Below are 24,138 nucleotides of genomic sequence, written 5' to 3' on the forward strand. Positions count from 1 at the left end.
CCCTAAATACAAGGTAATTTTATTACTGTTGCCAAATTTATCACTTTGACATGAGAGCTTCATGACAGCTCACTGCAAAACAAAAATAGAATGAAACTCTTCAATTTAAGGCCTGCTATGAGCGCCGCTCAAATTCCCATAAGTTTTTCTATTGACTTCATCCACTTGTATCCACTTGTGTATGTTTTAGGGTGGTTTCAACATATCAGCTAACGCACTAAATACAGTAGTGTACTAAATACAACAAAAGCTGTGATTTAAAATGATGTAGATGGGGTTCCCTCAGCAAACAGTCCGAACCGCTGTAACTTACGTCTCTGGGGGAAAGTTCTTCCTTGAACGAACAAGAAGAAATTAGCAGCAGTGTGCCAAAGCCATTTGCTATGGGTGTGCTTCCTGCAAGACAAGCTTCCAACTCAAAACCAGTCAAGTGACAAACACAAGCTATACTTCATCTGCTTCAGCAACAGAGATATTTATTAATCCCTTGAAACACCTTATGACAGAATCTATTTAACTCATTTGTTGCTGTTATTGGGGGGGGGGGTGTCTGATTTCTATCCCAAACCACTGAACTGCAAAAGGCTGATGCAACTTTAAACCAGGAAAAGGGAAAAGAAAAAAAGAAAAAGAGAAAGAAAAAGAGAGTTAGACTCATTACTAATTCATCCTGGCTGAAGCTGCCTACCAGCAGCTGCTGCCTCTCTCAATTAAGAGCAAATATTGAACAGAATTGTCATTGAATGGTGTTTACTGCTTGCTGCCCTGTCCACTGTCGCATTCTCAAAGCGTTCTGGCTCAATTCAAGTATCAATATTAACAAATAAAGCTTAGTTTAACCCCGATGTATCAGCAGAGTCCACAGCAGAGAAAGTGGTTCACTCACTCTGATACAGGCACCACCTGTTTGGAGACAGCTAAAGCCCAAAGACATCAGGTGCCATCAAAACGGTACTAGTAATTCAAGGGCCCACAGGACGCTGGCTTACACAGAGATCGGAGCACAAGTACGAGAAATGACAGGAATATTTCTAAGAGAGCAGCTCCCTTCATAAACAAATGCCAAAACGGTGAAACAAAAGAGAAACGGGCAAAGATAGCGTATTCAGCCCCTGAAGATTTTTCAAATCAAGATGCAAATGCTCTGTGGGCAGCTCAGACTGAGGCTGGGACTTCTGACAACCCCTTCTCCACGCAAGGAAGGCGAATGAGCCCACGTGTGCATTTTGCCTTCCTACCCCCTAGTGCGCTCGCAGTCCTGCTGCCTTTGAATAGGCTGCTTTTAAAGCAAATTATTATACCAAAAATGCAGTCTAGAGCAAGCAACTGCAAACAGTGCAATTCTCCCACTATGCCTCCGCAGGAACTTCAGTGGCCTCCTTGTTTTGCGGTGTCAAGTTTGCTGGAAGCCACTAATGTACAAATGGCTGTTCATATTTTATGTTTCATTTACAAGATGTCTTCCCAGCAAATCAGCAGGCACTAGCATCTCAGAGTCTTTCCTATGAGCTTGCTGCCAACTGGTCCAAAGCCAACGCGTAGATACAGGTGACCTCAGGAACTGAGGAGACGCTAAGCCAGCTGAATTAGACTGCAAGGTGCCCACTGGCAGCTGAGCTAGGACGTGAAAAGATCAAGCAGCTGCTGTATGGCATTCATTACAGTAAAAGATGGAATAAATCAAATTGATACCGAAAATGGAAAAATTCACCTATTTCTGAGGTATTGGACTTTTTTAGTAGGCCTTCTGCACACGTTGCTGTGTTATAAACATGGAAGCTCCAAGCAGCAATGCTCTGCTCTGAGGGACATGTCAAATATAGCAGAAAAAAATGGCTTTGCAAATTGAGCAGATAGAAGTAGGCTTGGGATCCGCTCAGGGCTTTGCTGAACCTCTGTGAGCATACTCGCCTTGATTCAGCTCATTCGGCTGCAGGTCCTCTCATTTTCTCAGGTCCCTTATGTCTGTATGCTGTGCAACTCTCATATCCGGTCTGGTTCATCAGGAGGACTCATCTCTTATAAGTTCCTCCAGCACCTTTGTACCCATAGCATCCAAGTTCTTCAGATATATTAAGTGATATGACTAATATCTACCATCTGTTCATTGTTACCTTCTCTCTCTCTCCTCTCCTGAAGGACAGCCATCAAAGTGCTTGTTCTACTCTATCTATTTTAGGAGTGTGGGTTTTTAAGCATCCATGCAGCACTGTTTTGAGCTAAAAAAAGGTAAATTGAAGAAGTAGACCATGTTTTTGCATGGAAGATCGGGCATTTGCAACACCCCTTAGTTCCTGTAAGTCTCTGACTAGGCTCAGGGACAACTCTTCTGCAAAAGAGAGCACTGTGCCTGAGAAACAGAACCATTGCCCAGGTCTCACTCCAAGCTGCAGGCCACAGAGCAGCCAGCAGATCAGGCACAAGCCTTTGGAGGTACCTAAGTGCTCCCTACAGAACCAAGCCAGGTGACAGACACAGTCTACAGTGCCAGTAAGTACTAACCCAGGATGCTGCAGTGTATCCCATTTGAAGGATAAGGAGCTCCTACCCAATTACACTGCCTTGTTATAGACTGCTGAAAGTAGAGAAAGGTACAAATAACTGAGGCCAGATCTATGCCTGTGGGGTTAGGGCGAAATTTTCCAGCTCACAGGGAGTATTAGTTACCATGACAGCTTCTCCCCATAAGCTGTGATTAAGGGAAAAGCAAACTGGACACACAAAGTACAGATGAGCTGGAGGGGAGAGGAGCCAACGAGGATAATTTCCGTACGTTCCTTGCAGGAGCTGTGTCAAAGAGCAAAGACAATATCACTCTGGAGGAGGCAGAAAGACTCAAGATGGGCCAGAGACTCCTCGCTGCTCTCATAAATGCTTAATTTGTGCAAAACAACAGATTTGTAGTAAGCATAGCTCCTGCACTGTTGAACTGCATATTGTTGCCTTGATTTCTAGATGACGTAAAATGGAAATAAGTATAAAAATAAAATATAAGAGGAGCAGCAAGACTCTCTACCCAGCACTACAGATCGAGTACGCACAAGCCAGCAAAAACCCACTCAACTCCCTTCCCTACTAGACAACACAGCAGCACAAGGGCTAGCAACATACAGCAACAGGGCTCTAAAGAGCCTCAATTCCACAACTTCCGACAGTTCAAAAAGATGCAGGGAATAACATCACCTGAGAACAAGAGCTATTGAACTGCCCCTTAGAGAACAGCAAGTGCTGCAAATCTCTTAAGGGCAGTGTGTTGCCTGCTAAGAAAACAGTGAAACTATAGAACGAGACAATGAAGATACACGTGGAAATAACAAAGAAAATGAAACCACAGAGCCCTGGGAACAGAAAAGGGATCTACCTGAAACTCTTCCTCTTGTAACACTTCCCCTCTTGTTTTCTTTGTGCCATTTCCCTTGCAAATAAAAGGAACATCCCTTCCCCACCATTGCCATGCATTACTTCCATCCCACTCTAAACAGCAGCCTCAGAGGGGTTAAACAATTGTGTGTGGGAAAAAAATTGCCAGTTAAGTGTTTCTTACTCTCCAAAATGCAAGCTTTTCTTAAAGAGAAAACACTCACTCCCTACCCGCAATGCACTCCATGTCCTTTTTGGAAATCTCCCCTTCCATTTTTCTTCTCTCTCCTGCTCTTCATCTCTCCTGTACCTGCTTCTTTCCCCTCCACCTTCTGAGGGAGGGCCCATTTCCCTTCCCTATTTATATCTTTCCCATCTCTCAGACTTAACTCTTGTTTTCCTGCTTCCGAGTCCACTTGCCTAAATTTATGCAGCTTTCTCTCTTCTGCCACCTCCACACGCATATCTAGTCACTCTCATCCCCAACCCTAAAGGGAAATCCTGACTTCACTGAAATCAATGGCAAAGTTCCAAATGACTTCGGTTAGACCCAGATTTCACCTCAGCAGCATAACTTTATTTTATTATAATTATTTCTGTTAGCCCAGGCCAGCTATCTCCAAGTACTGAACGGTCAAGCATGTATCAAAATATGAGCAGGAAAGCCTTTTGCATAGCATTTCTTACTCCCAATATGAGAGCCTCTTGAAGCTGAGCACATTGGCAAGCTGGAAAGTAAAAAAAACTACAAATGCTACTGAGCCTATCAAAATCTGTCCAGTCTCTGGAAGTTCTCCACACAACAAGGGTAGTTCATTAATGAATGCAAGTTTTCTCTTTTATAAAGTATGAACAGACATTAAAATACACATAGTAGTCGTCTCATATTCTGCACTGTCCCCATGGTTGGGAATGTGTCTTAGAAAGTGCTCATGAGTTTAAGGAGCAGGTCTGACAAGCAGTTTTCTTCTCTCCTGAGGTTGTGAAAAAATAAAGAAGAATCAGAAAGCCATAGCATAGCATAACCACAACTAACCTTCAAAGACACCATTAAATGTTGCAGGCACAGCCACATCTGAAGCCTTCAGTTCTGTTTCTTTTTCACTTCAACCAGCTGCTGGCAACAAAATTGCAAAGCCAGGATCCTACCCTAGATATTTCCACCTACAGTTTACACACAAACCTACCACCGCCGATAAAGCAGGACCTCAATTTTCACTGTTCACTGCTTTGAATTTTAAGTTTCCTAGTACTGCTGCTCTCCCATGGTGTTTCTCCCTGCAGAGTCCAGTGAAATTCACAGATCTCTGAAGAAAGATGGTAAATCTGACAGCTAAAGAGATACAGATGACAACCAAAATGCTGTTGTACCATGCCACTCAAGTGACAGGAAGTGTTAGATATCTACATATTACTGTATGATTCTGCTGTAATTGCAGTCTCCTGTGACACAATCATGCGCCACTTTCTTATGAGAAACCCTCTCTAACTCTATGTATAAGAAAGATGGTATCAGTAAATAAAACAGACGTCCAATATCTTACAAACACTGGTCAATGACTGGTACCTCATGGGGAAAATTCAGAAGGGGGAACCCTCCAAAGAAGCAGTTCATTGACAAACTCACAAGAGGTACCTCCAGGAGACTCTGCCTTAGTCCTACTTTGTGATGCTCAACTACAGGGAGGACCCCTCTTTACTAGGATAAAGATGACCATGGTTAGTCTCCGGGTCAGGACCCGGAGTCTCAGAAGAAAGCCCAGATACATTAATTCATTTGAGCCAGGGAAGTCCGTAGCTATGCAAAGCCTTCTACAGTGTGTCTTAGACAACCATTAAAGCTAGCAACAATGTCCAGAGCTACATTTATGTCTTCTTTCTTACTGAAAAGCCAAAAGGAAGCTCCCTAAGTCTCCAGCTGGCAATGGCTGCAGTAGCTCTGCTTTTCCAGGACAGAACAGGCCATAAATATTGGCTGAAAACATTTATACCCCCAAACAGAGAGGTAACTATCTTTGACTGTTGGCAGTAGTTGCAGGGAGGGAGAGCGGGAGTCTCTTGTGCCAAACAGCAAAAGAAGTAAAATGAAAAAAAAAAAAAAAAAAAAGATTGCACCTTGCATATACCTATGCAACACCTGAATCTTGAAGAGGCCATACTGAGAATCGCAAGGGATGTCTATGTTTCTGTTTATGCTGAAGAAAACAAGGAGTTGAAACAGAAAGACTATTTAGCACAGCTGCTATACTCAACTACTAAAGCTATCTAAAAGCAAAAAGGTGAAAAGGTGCTCTGTCCTTCATGTCTTAGGTTCAGGGCTAAGGAAACAATATCACATAAGGGCATCTGATCAAGATGTCTGCAGTCAAGGGCAGGTCTGCAGGACAACCTGCATACGGACAGCTCTCCCAGTTAAGATTTGCCTTTCAGCTTTACAACACAAAGTTCACTCCATAAATACAACCCTAGCCCAAATGTCAGGTACTACTGACTTAACGTAGTTACTACAATAAGACCATGAAAAGAAAATACATGCACAGAGCACTTTTTAAGCTTTACCAAATTCAGCCACACCAATATAGATCGTCAACAGCTAACAAAAAGAGAATACATGAATAAACGTGTCCATGTCTCTTCCTAAAAAAATCTCATCTACAACTTTCAAAAATATACTGGCAAGTTAGAGCTACAGATGTCATCAGGCAGTAACTATAAGAAAAGCCTACTACTACTACAGTAGAGCTACTATAGTACCTCTACTACTATAAGAAAAGCCCACGTTTCACACATTCTACAGGGCTGAGAAAAGCAATAGGAGGAAAGGTTGGACGTCTTTTCACATTTTCCTCAGTCAGAAAGGGTTAACACATTTGTTTAGTTTTTGTAAGAATTTATTCATGTAAGCATATCAATACAAAGTAATTTTTGGAAAAAAAAAACAATTCAAGTTCTATTCCAGGTCACCTACTTTACTCCTACCAACTATCTGTATAACCTGGTTCATCAACCTAAAGCTCAAGGCTGCATACCAACACGCTGGCTACTACACCTCAACAACCATCAGACGGTTTCCTAGTGAAACTCAGCATAAGAAATACATATTGACCATGAACCCTACTGGAATTCCTCCGTCAAAAGCTATGATCTTTCAGCAGTTTAGATGAGGCACGTGCCATTTGTCTCCCTTAGATTGGGCAAACACCTAATGCAAAGCACAAAGAGCCCAAACGACACAGCCAAGTTTCTGCATAACTCTAGCATCCTTGTCTAACTACGGCGCAGAAGAGGAGGAACGGGCAACAGGTTGTGGGGGCCCCCATCAACTAAAATATCCTTAAGAAACATCATTATCCTCTTTCCTTTGAGCGTGTCTGCATGAATCCTCACCGCAAGACTGATTGACAAGTAATACTGCTCCTCACAGCAGCAAGCAGCAGAATTGCTGCTCTTCTGAGCACAGCCTCCCAGCCCTGACTCAGTGCTCAACATAGGTGAGGGACACGAGGACACAAAGACACCATGCACATTTCCAATGACAGAGCGCTCTTCGCAGTGGACCTCAGTGCCACCCAGGTAGTGGACGGAAGAGATGTAGCAGCTGGCTCATGATGCGGCAAGATGCACAGTTACAAACTGAGATGCTCTTTAAAGTGATTGCTAACCTTAAGATTGTCTAGAACGGCTTGAGTTACCTTTTTTCTTGCTACAGGAGTTTCATCTCTTTCCCACTTAGTAGACTGCAGTCAATACCATAGCTAGGCAAGTCTCAGTTTACTAACCATATTAACCTTTAAGTTTAGATGAAGAAAACAATTTCACTTGTTCACAAAGCAAAAGATATTTTGCAGGTATTTACAGCACATTCTCCAGGTGCATCTATCAGGAAATGGTACTACTCCACTTGCAAAGTGGTGGTGTGATAGCACACTTCCACTGGCTAGCTGTACAACCTTTGTTACAGAGACTCCTTCAGAACTGAATCCCTGTGAGGTTGACACATTCTGGAGTTATATTCTAATTTTTTTTTTTTTAATTTGACTTCAAAAGGACGGGGATGTTCTGGTCTCTTTCCCATTTTAGGAACACCTAAGGATATAAAGGGTTTTTTCCACATTACTGATGCATTCTTATCAATTTTGTTTCCACACCAAACACACAAGGTGCTTCAAATTTGTCAGCAACAGGCCAAAATTTCACTTGCAAACATCGATTTCTGTTTGTTAGGATGGATCTTAACTTTAGCAGCATCGCTGCTGTACAAGTTTACACTGTATTTCAAAGATTAAAGATTGTGAGCGTGTTTAAACTGACACACGAACATGCACAGCCTTTGTCTGGACATATACTTGCATGCTGGACAAACAACGGCAATTTAAGTAAAGTCACGTTTTAAAATTTCTGTTTTTCCCTAGCCTGCTCTTTCACAATCTGTTGGGGAAAGACGATGCACGGATGGACCTAAACCACAGTTCTAGATGTATCTAGAACAATTTTATTCTAGTCCAAAGGGCACTTATTGGGAGGGGGGGAGGGGGGGAATCACCAACACCAAATAAACTAGTTAACAGGCCTAAACAAAAAAAAAAAAAAAATTCAAAGCACCTTCAGCATGACCACTGCTGAAACTCAGCTCGACCTTCTCCCAAGGAAAGCTCATACAGAGAGGTATAACACAGCTGGATTTGCTAACTGTGTCTAGCTGAGCTGACAGACACTAGGAAGACCAAGAAGGTGGTAAAGAGAACATCCGCAAAGAAGGTAACTCAGTATGTCTTCTGAAGGCTACACTGAGGTTCCTGCAGCTTTCTGGCTGGAATATAAATACAAAACAACCCTTGAGAAACTGTCCCATCGCCTGCCAAAGAACTGCTAGCCGTTATATAGGAAGATGATAAGCTGAATTCATAACCTTGTAAACTTTAAAGCTGAAAAGGAAGACAGCAAGAGCAGAAGGCCTTTGATACAGTTTTTGCTATTTCAGCTTCAGTATGTAATCTCTTGCTTCAGACAGTCACCTTGATCTCACAATTCCCAGATAGACTGAATTCTAGCTCAGAGGTTGAATGAAGCTCAGGAAAAGTTCTCTCTTATAAAAAAAACATCTTGGAAACATGAAGTAATCAGAAAGATGTGGCTTTTTTCCCCTCCTGCCAAGTGACCAGGGTAACAAAATCAAGATAAAGGCACAGAATAGGGCTTGGACTATAGAGGGCAGGTGTCCAATACAGATTGGATTTTTATCGGTTGGTTTTTTTTGTGACTATAATCATCTGAGATGACGTGAAGGACAATTTTCTATAGCTCATTAGAGGAGCCAGCTGAGAAGAAAAAAAAAAACATTTAGCGTTCAGGTTGGTCTCCTCGCTTGGGGTATGCCTTTAATCAACCTGTTGCTTACATAAAGGAAGATACAAATTCTTCCTTCCCACGTGCATCACTGGGAGGCATCACAGAAATAGCCTCCTTGCTCCGAATAGTTCAAAAGGCAACGTGTTACACATGTAATGAATCTCAGTTGCACAGGAGCATACATATTTTACTTTGAGAACCACAAAAACTAATCCTGATGCTGAAAAATGGAGACCGGGGAGAGCAGAAGAGTGAAACTACATCACCACCCAAGCGGGAGAGCAGCTTGCTCTGGCTCCAGAGAGACCATGAGCGCAGCATGAAGAAACACATACGGTGGAAGCCCATTCCCTAGGCCTTGTTGTAATTTCTCCTGCAAGCCTGAACACGCTTGTGAGTCGTTTCCTTTTGGTAAGCGTGTTACACAGAAGATCCCTCATATGGGCTACAGTAGGACAGCACTGATAAGAAATGAGTTGCCCAGGACTATCACTTTCAAAAAGCATTTGTCAAAGGGAATCACTGGATCACAGAATGAGGTAAGGTGGCTTCTGGAGATGGCTTCTACTTTCTGGACCCTTTTTGTGTGGATCCTGACACATCAACAGTCAGTGGGGGTAAGAGGCAAGTGTTAGCCCTGAAGGCGTGCATACTGATTACTCATGAAGTCACGCCAGGATTTGAAATAGTCATTTTTCAGATACAAAACTTCAAGTATCAACCAGATTGCTGATGACAAAATAAAGATACACCACTATCCATAGCGATTCCTCAAACATGGTGCCGGGTTCCTTGCACAGCACAGTAGAGGGGAATATGCATTCCTTTCCCCCCATTTCTTCCAGCAGGCAGTGGGTTGACTATTAACAACTTGGACTTGAAGGCTAACAGTCAGGAAGCACAAAGGCCACAGAGCACACAAGCTTCTCCTACGCAGCCGTACACTGGACTGTTTTGATTAATACCTGGCCTTCTGTCATACACCCTTTCATTCCTGCTGGGCATCATATTACATTTTCACATCAAAAAGAGCCTAGAAATTCTGTTTTTTAGTAACTCCCCGTAAATTACCGAAGGGTGTTGCAGCAAGGTGGTTACCTTGCACACAAACAGGCCCACCTCCTAAGCCCCTGCTCCATGAATATGCTGCTCACAAACGTTACTTCTACTGCAGTATCACAGTCAAATATCCCAAGACGTGGCAGGAGAAGAACAGGGAGCTGCTTTGCTCATTTCCTATTTTAACTCCAAACTTTTCTTTTTAAGCACCAGGAAAAACCTGAAAGTCTAAACCATTTGCAAGCTCTAGCAACGTTAGTCTATTTTCTGTTTCCACCAGTAACTACCACTTACACTTCTCCAGCCCTGACTTCTGGTCCGTTTGTTTACTTTTCCCTCTCACCAGGGAGAGTGAGAGCTGACACTTCCCTCGCCCTTTTCCCCCCCCTCTTGTTGAAACCTTACTACCGCTGCTCTAATAGATCTTGACTTAACTGGGGCAAGGAAAATTATTCTGGGCTCTTCTGTCCTAGCAGTGAGGGTATTCTGTACTAACCATCCAGAGCACTGAAAAGTCATACTGAAGCCCCAGGCGACCATTCTAATCCTCCCTTAAATTCATGTTTTAACAAAATTGTCCGGTTTTTACTGGACATGTCTATAGCAGTTACTTTTACTGCTACAGAAATATACTTCATTTTTGCATACAAATACTTGAGTGTTAAAAAACAGAAAATTCTGTTCACTCTTATACAGGACATACAAACTTGATTTAATAACATTCTTTCCAAGAGGTCCTAATAAGTTAAATTTTTATCCAACACAAAAGTGTAGCTATTTCTTAGGCCAGCTATTTAAGGAATCGGCTGAAGCATTTATAATGCCTCAGAACAGAAATCTTAGTAAATATTACATGCTTATAAAATGCAGAATACTATCCACTAGTTTAGACACGGCACTAAAAGGTCTGACTTTCAAGACATGACTACACTGCCACTCTCTCCCATTTGTCTTAATCTAGGCTAGAACATCCAACCAAAAAAAGCAAGGAATGTTTAAGTGGCAGGGCATACCCACCAAGATGCAACTGAGCCAGGACACAACAGGCCCCTGCTTTTCTCAAACTTGGACCTTAACTTTCTATCATTTAATGCCCAACATCAGTACCATTGCATCCACACACTCTGATTTTTTTTTTTTATAGGGATGTAAAGTGATTCTGTGTAATCGCCTTTTTCACAGCAAAGAGACTAGGAATTTTGTTTGACTCATCTACAGCAGCAGCAGCTTTCAAACTACAGAACGCATGCCACTGAAGATAGGAGCTCTTTTCAGAGCAAAACCAAAATGAAAGTCCATAAAGGCATACATTCTTACTCCAGTAAAGAGCTTCATCATTTCTGGTGCTGAAGCAATGCACTTTCGCTTTTTCACAGTATAGAACAGAAAGCTCATCATGTGCGTTTTTCAGATGGCACTACCCATAAACTGCCAGTCACTAACTGCAAGCAACAGCATGCTAGATAAATGTATTATTACTTTCTAGAAGAAAAGTACATCCAGAAGTGCCTTTTTTTTTTTTTTTGGAGTCACATTAGCTAAGTTTTGTGAGCATAACCCTTCTGGAAAGCAAAACCAGGACTGGTCTCAATTTCCTGGAGTCTATATGTGGAACAAACAGCCGTGATTTGAGTTCACCACTAAGTCACACTGCTCAGGTTCTCAGTGCGCAGTACTTCCCCATTTACAAGCAAGGAGTTAAGCACCAGCTCATTTTGTAGTCTGTACCTTGCCCAATATGGTGCTGGAAATAGAGAGCTAACTGAAGGCTGATACCAATAAATAGTAGAGCAAGTAAAGATATCAGTATAACTCTGCTTTTGGATACTGGAGCAAGGCCAAGTCCAGGAAACACTCAGCAGAGAAGCAGGACTATACCAAAGCCTAAGTAGATAGGTGTTCTGTTAGACTTGGAATTAAATGGACGGAGAACAAATATCCTCTGCTACTGCTACAGCATTTTGTCAAGCAAACAGTCTTAAGCCATCCCTTCCTTCACTGTCATCCAAGGAGCAAACACAATCAATCCAAAACCACATAGCTCAGTTTTTCAAACACTGCAGAAAAGCGACAAAGTAGCAGCACACTCACAATCAGTTTTCGCATGGGGAACAACCAACACTCAGGTTTTACTTCATGAGTTACAGCTCAAATGGACAATGCAAATCCACAACCCATTTGATTTATTTGCATGTCCCCCAATTCTCCCACCATCAGCACAGGAACAGAAGAGCACTCGAGGCACCTGCCAGCAGCAGGATTAAAGTTTGCAGGCAGACCTCTGGCACAAATGAATGGGATAATACCTGGCACCATGAGCTGTCAAGCTCATCATCTCCTCTATGACACAACCGCAGGAGAATGAATTCGCAGCCCTTACTGCAATAAAGACAAGGTCAGCACAACTTACACACAGAGAAGGACTTGCAGTTAAAGCTCTGCCCCATTTTCCTTGCCATTAGCAACTACACAATAAAAACCACTAGCACATCCATTGCATCAGCAGGTAATTTTTCTTCCCCTAACACTCAGCAGTATTATGTCTGGTTGTGTTTATGAAACATAAACATATTCTCTCATTTTCATGGAGAATTATGATTCTCCAAGAGGTACACAGCAAAACTTGCAAAGGTATACGTGGTGTTAAAAGTTCAAAAACCTCTGGTTTACTGCAAACCTTTTTTTTTGATCTATGTATTTATATCACTGACAAGGGTACGTCCAAGACCTCAGCACTCTCAATTCCAGCTAGTCCTGCTCAGATTCAGCACAGATGATTTACTAGAGCTACAAGCATATTATAGACAAAGGGCAGTACAAAGCCTGCCATAAGATGTATCGCCATCAGTCAGAGCCACTGCTCAAAACCTCTGTGACAGAGCGTTTCAAAAGATCCCAGCAAAAATTCGAAATCAAGAAACGCATGTTGGTAGATGAAATAGCAGCTGAGATTGCCTGAATTTTCTTTCACAGGCTGTGACTTTAACTGGAGCAATAGAGTAGCATATTATTAACAGTTTTTAAAAGATTAATATATATACTTAATTTATTTTGAAAAGGTCTTTCTCTGCCCTCATCTTCACTGACAGCACATGTCAGAGAAAGGTCAATACAGCTTAATTTTTTCCTACACTGGACAAAAAGGCATGAAGAACCACCAGAAAATTTAGCTTATTCCACTTTTACTGTGGCTTGAAAAAGAACGGAAGATGGAAAAACTGACCCTATTTATTAGCATCAAATGCGACTCCAGCATAACCTGGCTGTTTTCATCAAAGCTGTTTAATTTAAAAGATTAAATCAGAGCTCCACTTTGACTAAGATTAAAAAGATACACAAACTCACTGTGTTCAGATGGCAAGGAAGAATAAATTGTGGTAACAGATATATGAACAAAGGAGTTGAATACCTTTCAAAACATAGCTGTTTCAAAACAGCTAATAATGCAACGCTTCGGCACTGGAGAACAGAGATCAAGTTAGGTGCTAAACAAACAAAAAGTATAAGTTTATTGAGGGCCTTAACAGTCATATTAAACTTATCCTTTACTTGGACCTGCTGAGCAAGCATGTAAGTGTAATAGAAATGTTAATCTGTTTCAACATGGCAAGTGTAGTGTGCTTGAGAAACAATATCATCTTATTTGATGAGATATCACGCAGACACTTAAATAATGTTAGCTGGCAAGTATACAATGAGTGTACCTCTGTACCCTGTACCTCTTATTCTCATGTATCTAACCCTAACACATGATCATCATGTAACCAATTTTTTTTTAATTTATCCACTTAATGTAAAAATACTTAAGATTTAAGAAAAATATACCATAAAAATAAAATTATTACACTCAGGAAGTTGGAAACAACAACAATTATCTGAAGTGATACCTCCTTTTTCTCCTCCTGCGTGTTACGAGGTTTTTACAGTTTATTGCCTTAACTAAATGACAGCTTAATGTTTGCTGCTTACCAAAACTGATTTTCTTAATAGCAGATCTTAATAGAAGAAAGGCATGCTGCAGCCTAGAGAGTGAGGCATGCAGACACCCATTCTCTAACTCATCTGGGCTGCAGACTCCTCCTGGCACAGTGAGGTACCAGAGCAGGGATTCCCAAAGGTTTGTTCACAGAAAGCCATTTAAAGTGAAGCGGCTGCATAAAACATTTGTATGGACAGCAAGCCTTACACTGATATTGATAAGACAGCTTCCTTTGCCATTAAATGAATCTTATCAGTCCATAGTGGTAATATTTCACTGGTTGAAGCAAGACAAACGGTTTCCAACACAGCAAATGAAAGAGCCAAAAAGCTTATATATGTCTACCAAGCAAGCTGTAAAATTCACTGCAATAACCTTGCCAAAACTATCAATTCAACATGGGGATGAGTCTGACTGACTTTCTAGGAAGCTTCCTGTTATGTCCTAGGCTGCTTACACTATTAGTACTACAGCTGAATTGCTGCTATTGCACTTTCAACTTATAATATAAAATCCTTCAGATCTCAGCATCACGTGTGCCAATTTCTTTGCCTTAAAAAGGTAAGTCTTTGAGGGGGGGGAAAAAAAAGAAAAAATATCCTCCTAATCAGTTGGACTTCTTTAAGCATCTCCGGAGATGGTAGGAAGAGAGTCCCTTGGCAGAAGGGGATAACCAATGCCCCAGAGAAAATACCAGTAGCAGCAAAGGAACATCTAAAAGTTGATGTAGTTTTCCTTCACAAGTTTAGTCTCTAATGGAAAGCTCTCCCCAAATCATCTCATAGTCATCCAGCACTGACAACATTCCCTCACCCAGAGGTGGCAACGATGCCAACTGATTCTCGTCAACTGATTCTCACTGGACAGTCTCCAGTCCCTGAATTTTTGCCCAAGGTCCAAACTGCCTATATTTAGTCAGAGATTCTGGTTAAACTGGTGGCAAATTCTTCTTCTGAAACAGAAGAGGAGAAATTTACTCCAGGAATGTTGAGGCATTTTCAAGTATAAGGCCAAGGTTGCTGACATATTAGGGATGGATAGGCAAAGGTGAAAGGCTAACAGGGACCACTCTCCCTATCCAAGGTCTTATGCTTAGGATACAAATCTGTTAGAGTCTTACTCATATTAAAAACAGACACAAATCCACAGCCTCAACAATAACCTAGTGGTAAACCAATATCTAAATGTTTGTGTGCTGGAAGCCAGTCTCAGGGTACTTACGCTTGCCAGTAGATAACATGCATTAGTCCATCCTCAGCAGAGCTTCCTTGTGAGCAGGAATATTTGAAGTGCTCAGTCCCCCTACATGAGCTGCAAATCTCATCAACTACTAGACAGCAGCATACCATCACTCAGCCATCCCTTGGCCACAGCAGCTGCCTGAGGAGTGCAACTCGCACATCTCTGATCCTAAAACCCTACATGCAGCAGCCAGCTGCCCTTAATGGCAGCAAGGCAGTAAAGAGCTCTGACCACCTCCTGCTCTAGTAACAGCTCAAAGCGCAGTGTACTCTGGTGTTTCCAAAGGAGACAAGAGCAGCATGTCCACTGGTGCCCTGTCCTGCAGAAGGGAGGAGACCAGAGCACAGACCACACCTGGTTTGCAGGTCACCTGGCAAACCACAATGCTGTCTGGGATCAAGAAGAGGCTTTATGCAAGAACCAGTACTGTTTTGCTGAAAATACCTCCAAGTTTTTTCCAGCAACTGTTCAAAATACGCTCTAACAAGGTAGGAACAGCTATTAGCTCCAGTGGAGGTCTACTCTCTACCACTGCAAACAGCAAGAAGGTCCTGTGCTGAGAAAAACAGCCGGGGTTTTGACAGCAGGAAAGAACTTGATAAGCCAACAGGAGCAAGTACTTGAGGCAGACAGTATCAGGAACATCAGTACTACCTGGTATTTACTTAATGCCTCGTACAGAGGAGGATCCATCCATCCAGGCTTGCTGACCAGTGACTGACTGGGTGACAGCAGAGCTTGAGAAAGGAGTGGGAGCTCAGCAATTCCTGACCATTGAGACTAAAGAAGCCTTATCACAAGAAAAATATCCTCCTTTCACGCTCAGTCTGCCTTCACCCTGTCACACAATCTTTCTCCACAGATGAAACTTGCAGTTTTCACAGGAAAAGATGTGAAAGCAGAAGAAAGAAGAGAGAGTAAAAGGAAGAAGAGCTATTTCTATTGATCCATATCAGTAGGAAAGGACAAACTACATCAGAATAAACATTTCCAAACGAGATTCCCTAGTTCTCCAGCTTTTCTTGCAAAGGGATTCACAGATGACATCTCTACCTTCAAAACAGCCTTCATCCAGACATAAACAGCATCTGGTGTAAAAATTGACTATTGCAACCACTCAAACGTCACAGAAAGAACTTTCTAGTATTAGAGATTAATATACAGACTGTAACTGGTACAGAATTCATAGACTGATTCTTAAAAGATCCTTTCTCCCAAAATAACTGAAAATCATTATGCAGATATGGAACCATTCACAACCTCCTTACATATAAAGAATGCATAATGTGGAAAGAAACTAGGGCACTACAAGTTCCACTACAAGTGTTTTGAATGCTTTGACTGTAAACACAGTACAGCAAAAATGTGAATTATACATGGAAAACACTCAAGTCATTCACAGACCTTAAAAAACGTACAATTTTTCCTGTAACATTAGATTACCTTTCATATTTTCAAGTAGAAAGTTTGAAACATCAATACTGACTACCTATTTAAGGTCTTTCAGGAGTCCTCAGCATCTAACTACATAGAGAAATGCAGCATCCAGTTGTCAAAGCTGACACAAAAAGATACTCACTCAGTTGTCCTTGGTTTGTACTTTCGAGCACTCAGATACTACCTTCCCCCCCACACACACACAGCTGGGGGGAATGTTCTTTGCAACACACAATTAGTGAAGGTGAAACAGGGGCCCAGTACTGCAAATTACTTTCAGCTAGGACAAATTTTCACACAACATTCCTATGGTTCTAACATAGGAATGAATTAACCCATACATGTTCCCAAAACATCCCACGATTCATCTCACTGAACATGAACAGGACTCTCATAAAATACAGGCAATCAGTCAATATAAGAGAAGCTTTCTGGAACTGAGCAACACTTTTTGGTTTGGGGATTCAGTTTCCCATCCCTTTATTCAGAACCATACAGCTCATAGCAGAGAGCAAAAGAGCAAATAACGCAGATGATGTAAACAGTATCCCTCTCGCCAGCCACAATGAGTCTTTTCTTTCTTGACTAGTAAGCCTCCCCCCAACACTGCCTCCTCTGCTATCTCTGTCGACTTCTGAGAGATGTTCACCACCACTACCGTATATAAAAAGACTTAAACTCGCAAAGATAACGAGATATTGAGCTTCAAGTCTGCAAAAACGCAGGAAAACTGACTTCAGCGTAGGTTAAATTTCTACCAGGCCTGCTTCTCACACTGAAAAGTATTTGCGCACCAGAGGCCCATGGCTCCAGCGCTGGACACACTAAAATAACTTACGTGTAGACAGAATGACACCTTTTTCACAATTTACACTCCACTATTAGCTTTGAATTCATAGGCGTTATGTTGTTTACTGATAATTACTTTTCTTTTTTTAATATAAAGTAACTAATGGAAAAGCAAATTCACCAGCCAAGAGTATTATAAAGGAGGAAGTAGCCTAATTAAAATCAGAATTAATGTTACTAATCAAGCAGATTTAGGCTCACATAGGCTAATAGCATTTATTTGTTACTTACTAAAGCACCAGTAAAGTCTAAAATAAGATGTTTTAAATTGTAACTGTTTGTCTCAAAAACCCTTTACTTTTATTTCAATAATAGGAGCAGAACTTACATGGCATTTCCCATTTTGATTTCTGTTATTAGAGCTAAAGGATTTTATAAAAGAATAGTGTACAGTCACCGTCTACAGCCCTAAGGGGCTGAGTACAAAGATAACATAGAAGATAACACAAACTCCACAAAACATTATTTTGATTAAACTTCACTCAAGCATGTTCTGTACTTTGGAGAAACTGATTTATCGTCTTTGACAGCATGCACTCGTCCTCAGCTTCTCCAAGCAGTGATAATACCACTTGAGATACTGCTGGAACAGAACTTCAGAATGACTTGCTTAATTAAATATATTCACTAAACTAAGCAAAAGTCTATTTAACAAACTTAAAAAAAACTAAAAAAAAAAATCCAAATGGTTCAACTCTTTGACTAAGTACTCAAGCTTTCTCAAAGGCTTCCAAATTAAATATAATTAATTGATATGGCAGAAAACATACCTACTTGCTAGATATTTCTTCCAATGACAAAATGCATAGATTCGTAAGTACGTTTCTATGGGCTGTGCCATCCCAAAAGGGCACAGGTGTGCACTAAGCCAAAATGAGAGCAGACTGATCTTTAGGAAGACTTATAGTCAAGGTCCAAGGCATTGAAAAGCTCATCTGTCACAGACAAACAAAACCTACTCACCTTCAAGACATTTTAGTTTCCAGAAGAAAAGTGTGAATTGGCTCATTTTCGGAAGACGTAATGGTCCATCAGTTTTTGCAGTCAGATCTCTTTGCTCTTCCTCTTGTAAACTGGTATTCTGGAGATCTAAAAAGAACTTCAATTTACAATACAGCTCTCAAATACAGAAACTACGTTACACAAACATTACGTTTTCCTGCCTTTTAAAGGGCACACTGAAAAGTTACCTGAAACTAAACTGATGCATACAGTTACTGAATAACTATGTTGCCAGAGTTCAAAAGTGGCAGTAAGAGCTTCTTTCTTTACTTTTGTGACTCTCACAGTTCACATATTTATTAGCTGCATTACAGCAGCATATCGAGAATTTAACCTAAGGCTGGGTGTGGGGGGCAGCAACTTATCTAAAGCCTGTCAGGTGGCAAAGCTGAGAATTACACCGTATTATCTAAAGTCCCTTTTCATCTCGTCTGCTGCATTTTACATATTGCCATATATTTGCTACACTTAGGTTTATCTCAAAAGTAGTAACACTGTCTTTTTCTGCTTAATTTTGCCAACATAATAGATTAGCTTCCTCAGCCTCATTAGGGGCATCCCATTCCAACTGGGCAACACAACCAGGGCACTCTGGGGTTTTGAGGAGCTTGGTATATGTTTGGAAGATAGGACTGAACAGACAAAGCAAAATTATTAGGATTGTCAATGAGCATATGCCATAGAAACAAACTCCCTAACAGGCGCATTTTGCAGCCAAAATAGTTACATCACCAGCAAGAAACAGATCAAACATATAGATGGACTCGTATGAGAATAGCCAAGGTCATGTTTTCTTATATGCATCTTTTTAGATGATTCCTTCCCCCTCAAACCTAGGGCTTAACCCTACGGCTCAACCCTAATCAAGAAACTCGTCGTTTCCTTACATCAGCATGAATTGAACTAAAACATGCTATGAGTGTCGAGTGCTAAGGAAAGGCCTCACGCCTTCTAAATGTGAGAAATCCACATCGGAGAGCCAGACTCCTAGACTGACTGGTGCCACTGGATCTTCAGAGATGACCTCCAACTCACTAAAATCTGATGTTAAAAGTGACTTAAACAAGCAAATATTAATGGATTTGGACTACCAGCTATTTAGGCAGATCGAGTTTCAACATAAACTGTCCTGCAGTTCCTATTTTCAATGCTCTGTAGCTTATCCTTTTGCAAGAGTCTGTGAAAGAGTTAAAAAGCTATCTGAAGCAAAGAAATCCTCTACTTATTTTAACTTATTCAGGTCATACCCTCGAGGTTCCCAGTAGCCAGGAAGTCTCGGATAAGACAACTATTTCCCAAAAATTACAGTTCAGTATAGACCATCCATTTTCATGCTTGACTGCTTGAGATGCATAGTCTCAAGATTTTTTCCCCCTTTGGCAGTATCTGCAGGGTAAGTCCCACACCTCTTTGCAGGTGCACAGGTACACAGGTCTTGCATATATCCCATACTGTCAGTTCTTCTCAACCTGTTGCTGCAGTTTAAAAGGGCTACAAAAGGAGAAGGTGAGTAGGAAGAGCGTCATACAGACGACCTAGATTAAAGAACATCCGCCACTGGAAAATAACTGTCTTCATATGCCCAGTGTACGCGTGGAGTCCTGCTGGGAGCCACCTATTCCCAGCTCTCTAGAAACATCAGAGTCCTCCCATACAAATCTCAGTGGAGCCAACATCTTTGATCAGTCTTCTGCCCCACAAGGCTGCAGGAGAACACATCAAATCCCCTAACCAGCGCTAGTATTCCCTTCAGTTACAAAGGGGAGAACACGGCCAAACTACAGGACACTGTACCTCGAGGAATCTAGAGAGCCTATAAAAGAGTGCTGTATTTGTAAGTGAACCAGGAAGGTCAAAATACTCTTGGTCAGCTATATAGCATAGTAACCTTCACTGAGAGAGGCATAATAAACCCCTCCTGCATCCTACAGTTCCCAGCAGATTACAGAGTATCAACACATGGGACCAGGCTGCATCCAGTCAATTAGATTTTGTACTAAGGCAAGAGCAGAGCTTTAACCTTCACCCTGTATTATATTCTCCGTCAAGTGTTTTTTTTCCTGCTGACACAAGTAGGGAGACCACTATAGGTCTCCCCTTTTTCCACTTGGGAAGACAGAAAAAGACAGCAGTCTTCCCAGTAACCTTGTGACTAGGGTATTCAAATAATCCCAAAGGGAGGTCCTAAAGCCACTGAGCAACACCTCAGATTTTAGTGTTCAAGTTGTCATAAGGAAACCAGAAAGAAAGGAGATGACGTTAAGGAAAACTCAGAAATCAATCTCCTTCTGCTGAGGTCCTTGACAGCACCAGCGCGAGACCCCAGCACTAAGTTTCCTCCAGCCCCACCAATACGCAAACGTTTGGCTGATTCAAAGCCAGTGCTGCATACAACCACACCAGCAGAAACTGATCTTCAGGGGGATCGCTGAGTAGTCCAGAAACAGGGAGGGATAACTGAGAGAAGACTTCCATCCCCTTTGGCACCAAGTCCTCCTGTGCCTGGCAAAGGTCAAAACCGTTGCAGCCACAGCACTGGGCACCAAACAAGCCGCTGACAACGCAGCCTGACAAGGTCTGGTGGCACAGCGATCCAGAGCTGCAGACACCAGAGGCAGGCGGCCTTCATTTATGAATGAAGCAAATCTGTTGAGCCAAAAAAGGAGCAGCCACAGCTCACAAGTCTCCAGAAACTCGACGTTTCCTGGCAACCCTACTAGGCAAAAACGGCACGAAGAACACTTTCACACCAACTTGCTGCTGGATGACTCCCAGCACCTCCCTGCAGCTGATACAGGGTGCTCTCTGACAACAGCTGATCAGTACAGAGACACCAAACACTGCTACACTCCTATTTGCTTGGCTTTGTGGTTAGGCTGACCACCTTTTCACTAGGATACTCCAAAAATAGCGCACACAAACTTAGACTCCACTGAGTTTGAACAGACCACAGACAGGGCTTTGTTCACAGGTCACACCACAGCATCATAGCCACTCCGTAGATGGATCCAAGGAGCGATGCAGGCCACACATGCAGAGAAGGGACGTTCAGACTTCAAAGAGGTCACCGATTTCATTTCAGAGTCAGGAAATGAACGCCCATTAAAACAGCCTGCAAGTGCTGGGGTACAACTCAGTACGAGCTAGATGGGATAAGGGAAAACAAGCTTCATCAAAAAGTTGAAAAGATACTCTCTTCACTAAACTACCTGATGAAGCATTAAAAAAAATATCTTTGTGATGTAACAATTTAATTAGACATGAGACTTACACAAAGAACATTCATAATTAGCTCTCAAAGTAATCCCCTGACCACCATCTGGAGCTCAGTCTAAATCTTGATCTCAGACACTCTAAATAATCACGCATGTTTAAAAACAGCATTTTAACACTAACATACCTGTGGATGAACCACACTACGACATTATATTCACAAAATGGAAAAAAAGTTGACAAGAACACTAAAAAAAAAAAAACAAAAACACTGAACCACTTATTTCATGGACTCCTCACAGACAGGTCTGTAAAAGCACATTCGAGACTACCCAATGTGAGCCAGGGACAATTTATGTCTATAACATTTAGGGAAACGGTTTCAAAATGAATAAGTAAAAAGGCGGGACTTATAAAACCGATCTTACATCTAAAACAAAGTGTACCTTCCATCAAACAAAAGCCTCAGCTTATAGCCAATGAAGTTGATATATGACACAGCCAACCATCTTTCAATAACATACAGGAGAAAATTGTCCCAGAACTAGGTCATGACAGCAAACCAACTTACTCAAGACATAAAATAACTTATTTACCCCTCACTCATGTACAAATAGCTCAAAATATTTTACCATTAAAACACGCAGAAATTCCTTCACCAAAAGCACCATATAGGAGTGGCTATATTTGTGCTAACAACCTCTCAACCTACTCGAAAATCCTATTTCCCACTGGTAAATAAGAACTGTTTAGGACATCTCCCATGTACAAAGCCTCTTAACTAGAAAAAAAAACGAGTTTTATTTAACATACTCCTCTCAGCGTCATATGCTGAGCTCCCCATAGCAAAGCATTCAAGAGTGAGACATACTGTATCAGAGAGGAATGCACCTAATCCTGTCAGTTCCAGAAAAATTCTTCTATTTTCAAGGAATTTTATCAGTCAGGTTTTAGACTCTGCAAAAAAGCCCAAAACATCAAGGAAAGAGGCATGGAGCAGGCAGAAACCAGTCAGTTACATTTGGTTCACGTTTGAAAGCATGTAATTGCAAGAATGAAAATGTGTTTTCAAATTATAATGTGTGCGTAAAAGCCAAAAAGCCTTCTACACTGGGAGGAATGGTCCCGGAGGCAAGACTCTATTGATGACTGGCCTATTTGCACACAGAATTTCTTCCAGCTAAAGGTATGTTTAAGTATAAATACGTGCAAGTAAGATTAGAAATGACTACCAGACTTCATCCAGTCTTGGCACCACCTATGAGACCCCAAACGCTGGTCATGTCACTATGTGCACAGTGACAGGGAAGGGCTGCTACCACTCCTCCAGGTACAAACTTAATTACCTGCTCATGTCATGCTGCAGACAAAGAGACTACTGCCACTGGGCATGAGTACGTTAAATGATGGTTTATGCATATGCAGCTAAAGACTGCACTGCAAAAAACTTCTTTTTTTTTTAAAAAACATTCTTACCTCCCACTTCCCTTGCAATGGTATTTAATTAATTTTCTATCTTCTACAGAAATAGAAAAGAGCTAGAGGAGTAAGTTGTTTAAACATCACATTTAATCAGTTATGAGCATTACCCAGCTGAGACTCCCCTGTGATTACTCACTGTTTTGGACAGGTTTCTGCGCACAGCTAGACTGCCTTCAATTTGGAGGGGGGTAATTTTAAAGTTGTCATTATCTTTGCCACAATACTTCCCTCTTGGCTGCAGCAACTGATGTTTGGCAGGGCTACACTAGACCAAAGTCCTATGCAGCAAGTCAATATTTAACTTAAGTACTGTACTATTGAGACCTGCCTAGCGTATCTGATATAGTAACTTATTAAATCTTACACCATCCTTTCTTACTAAGGATAACAAACAACAATTTATCTGCTTTATGAGAAGCTGTATAGATAAATTCTACAAGGATAGCAGTTAGATTAGGTTTTAGTAATCTTAATAAAGGACCTAAAAGAAAACAATTCCATAAAAGGGGATCTAAACAATGTGATATGTACCCGGCAGAACAGGTTCAAGAGAGTAGCAGAAGCCACAGTGCAAAAGTCATTTAAAACCAAGTGCCACACCAAGTTCTGGCAATCAACACTCTTCAAGAGAAAGCATTTTCACATTGCAATTAACCCATGACATTTTGTTTTATATAAAACTCTGGGGCCTTACAGTAAGAAGCATTTATTCCCCACTTAATAGTTGAACAAAATGTATGAACTGCTTTATTAATATAGACTTTAAAACAGTATGATAATCAAAAGACAGATTTTCTTAATGCAGATTGTTCTTAATCTTTGTGAAGTTAAGCAAGTTGTTAGACTCCCAAAATGTTCTTTGCATGCCTTTGACGTAAGGCATTAATGATATTCTCATCTTTAATTATCCCTCTGGATAGACATCCTTCTGATGTCAAAAACTCCTCTTAAAATACAGCTCAGACTGAAACTGAGCAACTGAGAGTAATTTCTTGTTGACTACATCTGTTTCCATTCTTTATCCACCTGCTCGCTGTGCTTAAAAGTGATTTTTTTTTGTTTTGCTAGGACTCCCACCTTCACATTTAGCAAACTGCTTTTGTTCTCTGAAACTGAACACCTGCTCTAATGATTCTAACATAGTTATTAGTGATAATCACTACAGG

The 24,138-nt window shown here is 41.3% G+C and overlaps 1 protein-coding gene across 6 annotated transcripts in view; it reads right to left on the reverse strand.

Moving 5' to 3' along the window:
- MAP3K13 (mitogen-activated protein kinase kinase kinase 13) overlaps positions 1 to 24,138 on the reverse strand; it is an 82,604-nt gene that overhangs the window by 56,527 nt on the left and 1,939 nt on the right. For 2 of the 6 annotated variants that reach the window (XM_068953761.1, XM_068953762.1), the window contains exon 2: positions 18,239 to 18,364. The gene's annotated coding sequence lies outside the window, so the exon portion shown is untranslated. Of the gene's footprint in view, positions 1 to 18,238; positions 18,365 to 19,524; positions 19,640 to 19,683; positions 23,080 to 23,108; positions 23,339 to 24,138 lie in introns of those variants that run through there. The other 4 variants (XM_068953764.1, XM_009690487.2, XM_009690486.2 and 1 more) reach the window with 4 other exon arrangements.

The sequence above is a fragment of the Struthio camelus genome, chromosome 9, assembly GCF_040807025.1.
Source record: "Struthio camelus isolate bStrCam1 chromosome 9, bStrCam1.hap1, whole genome shotgun sequence".
Taxonomy (NCBI): Eukaryota; Metazoa; Chordata; class Aves; order Struthioniformes; family Struthionidae; genus Struthio; species Struthio camelus.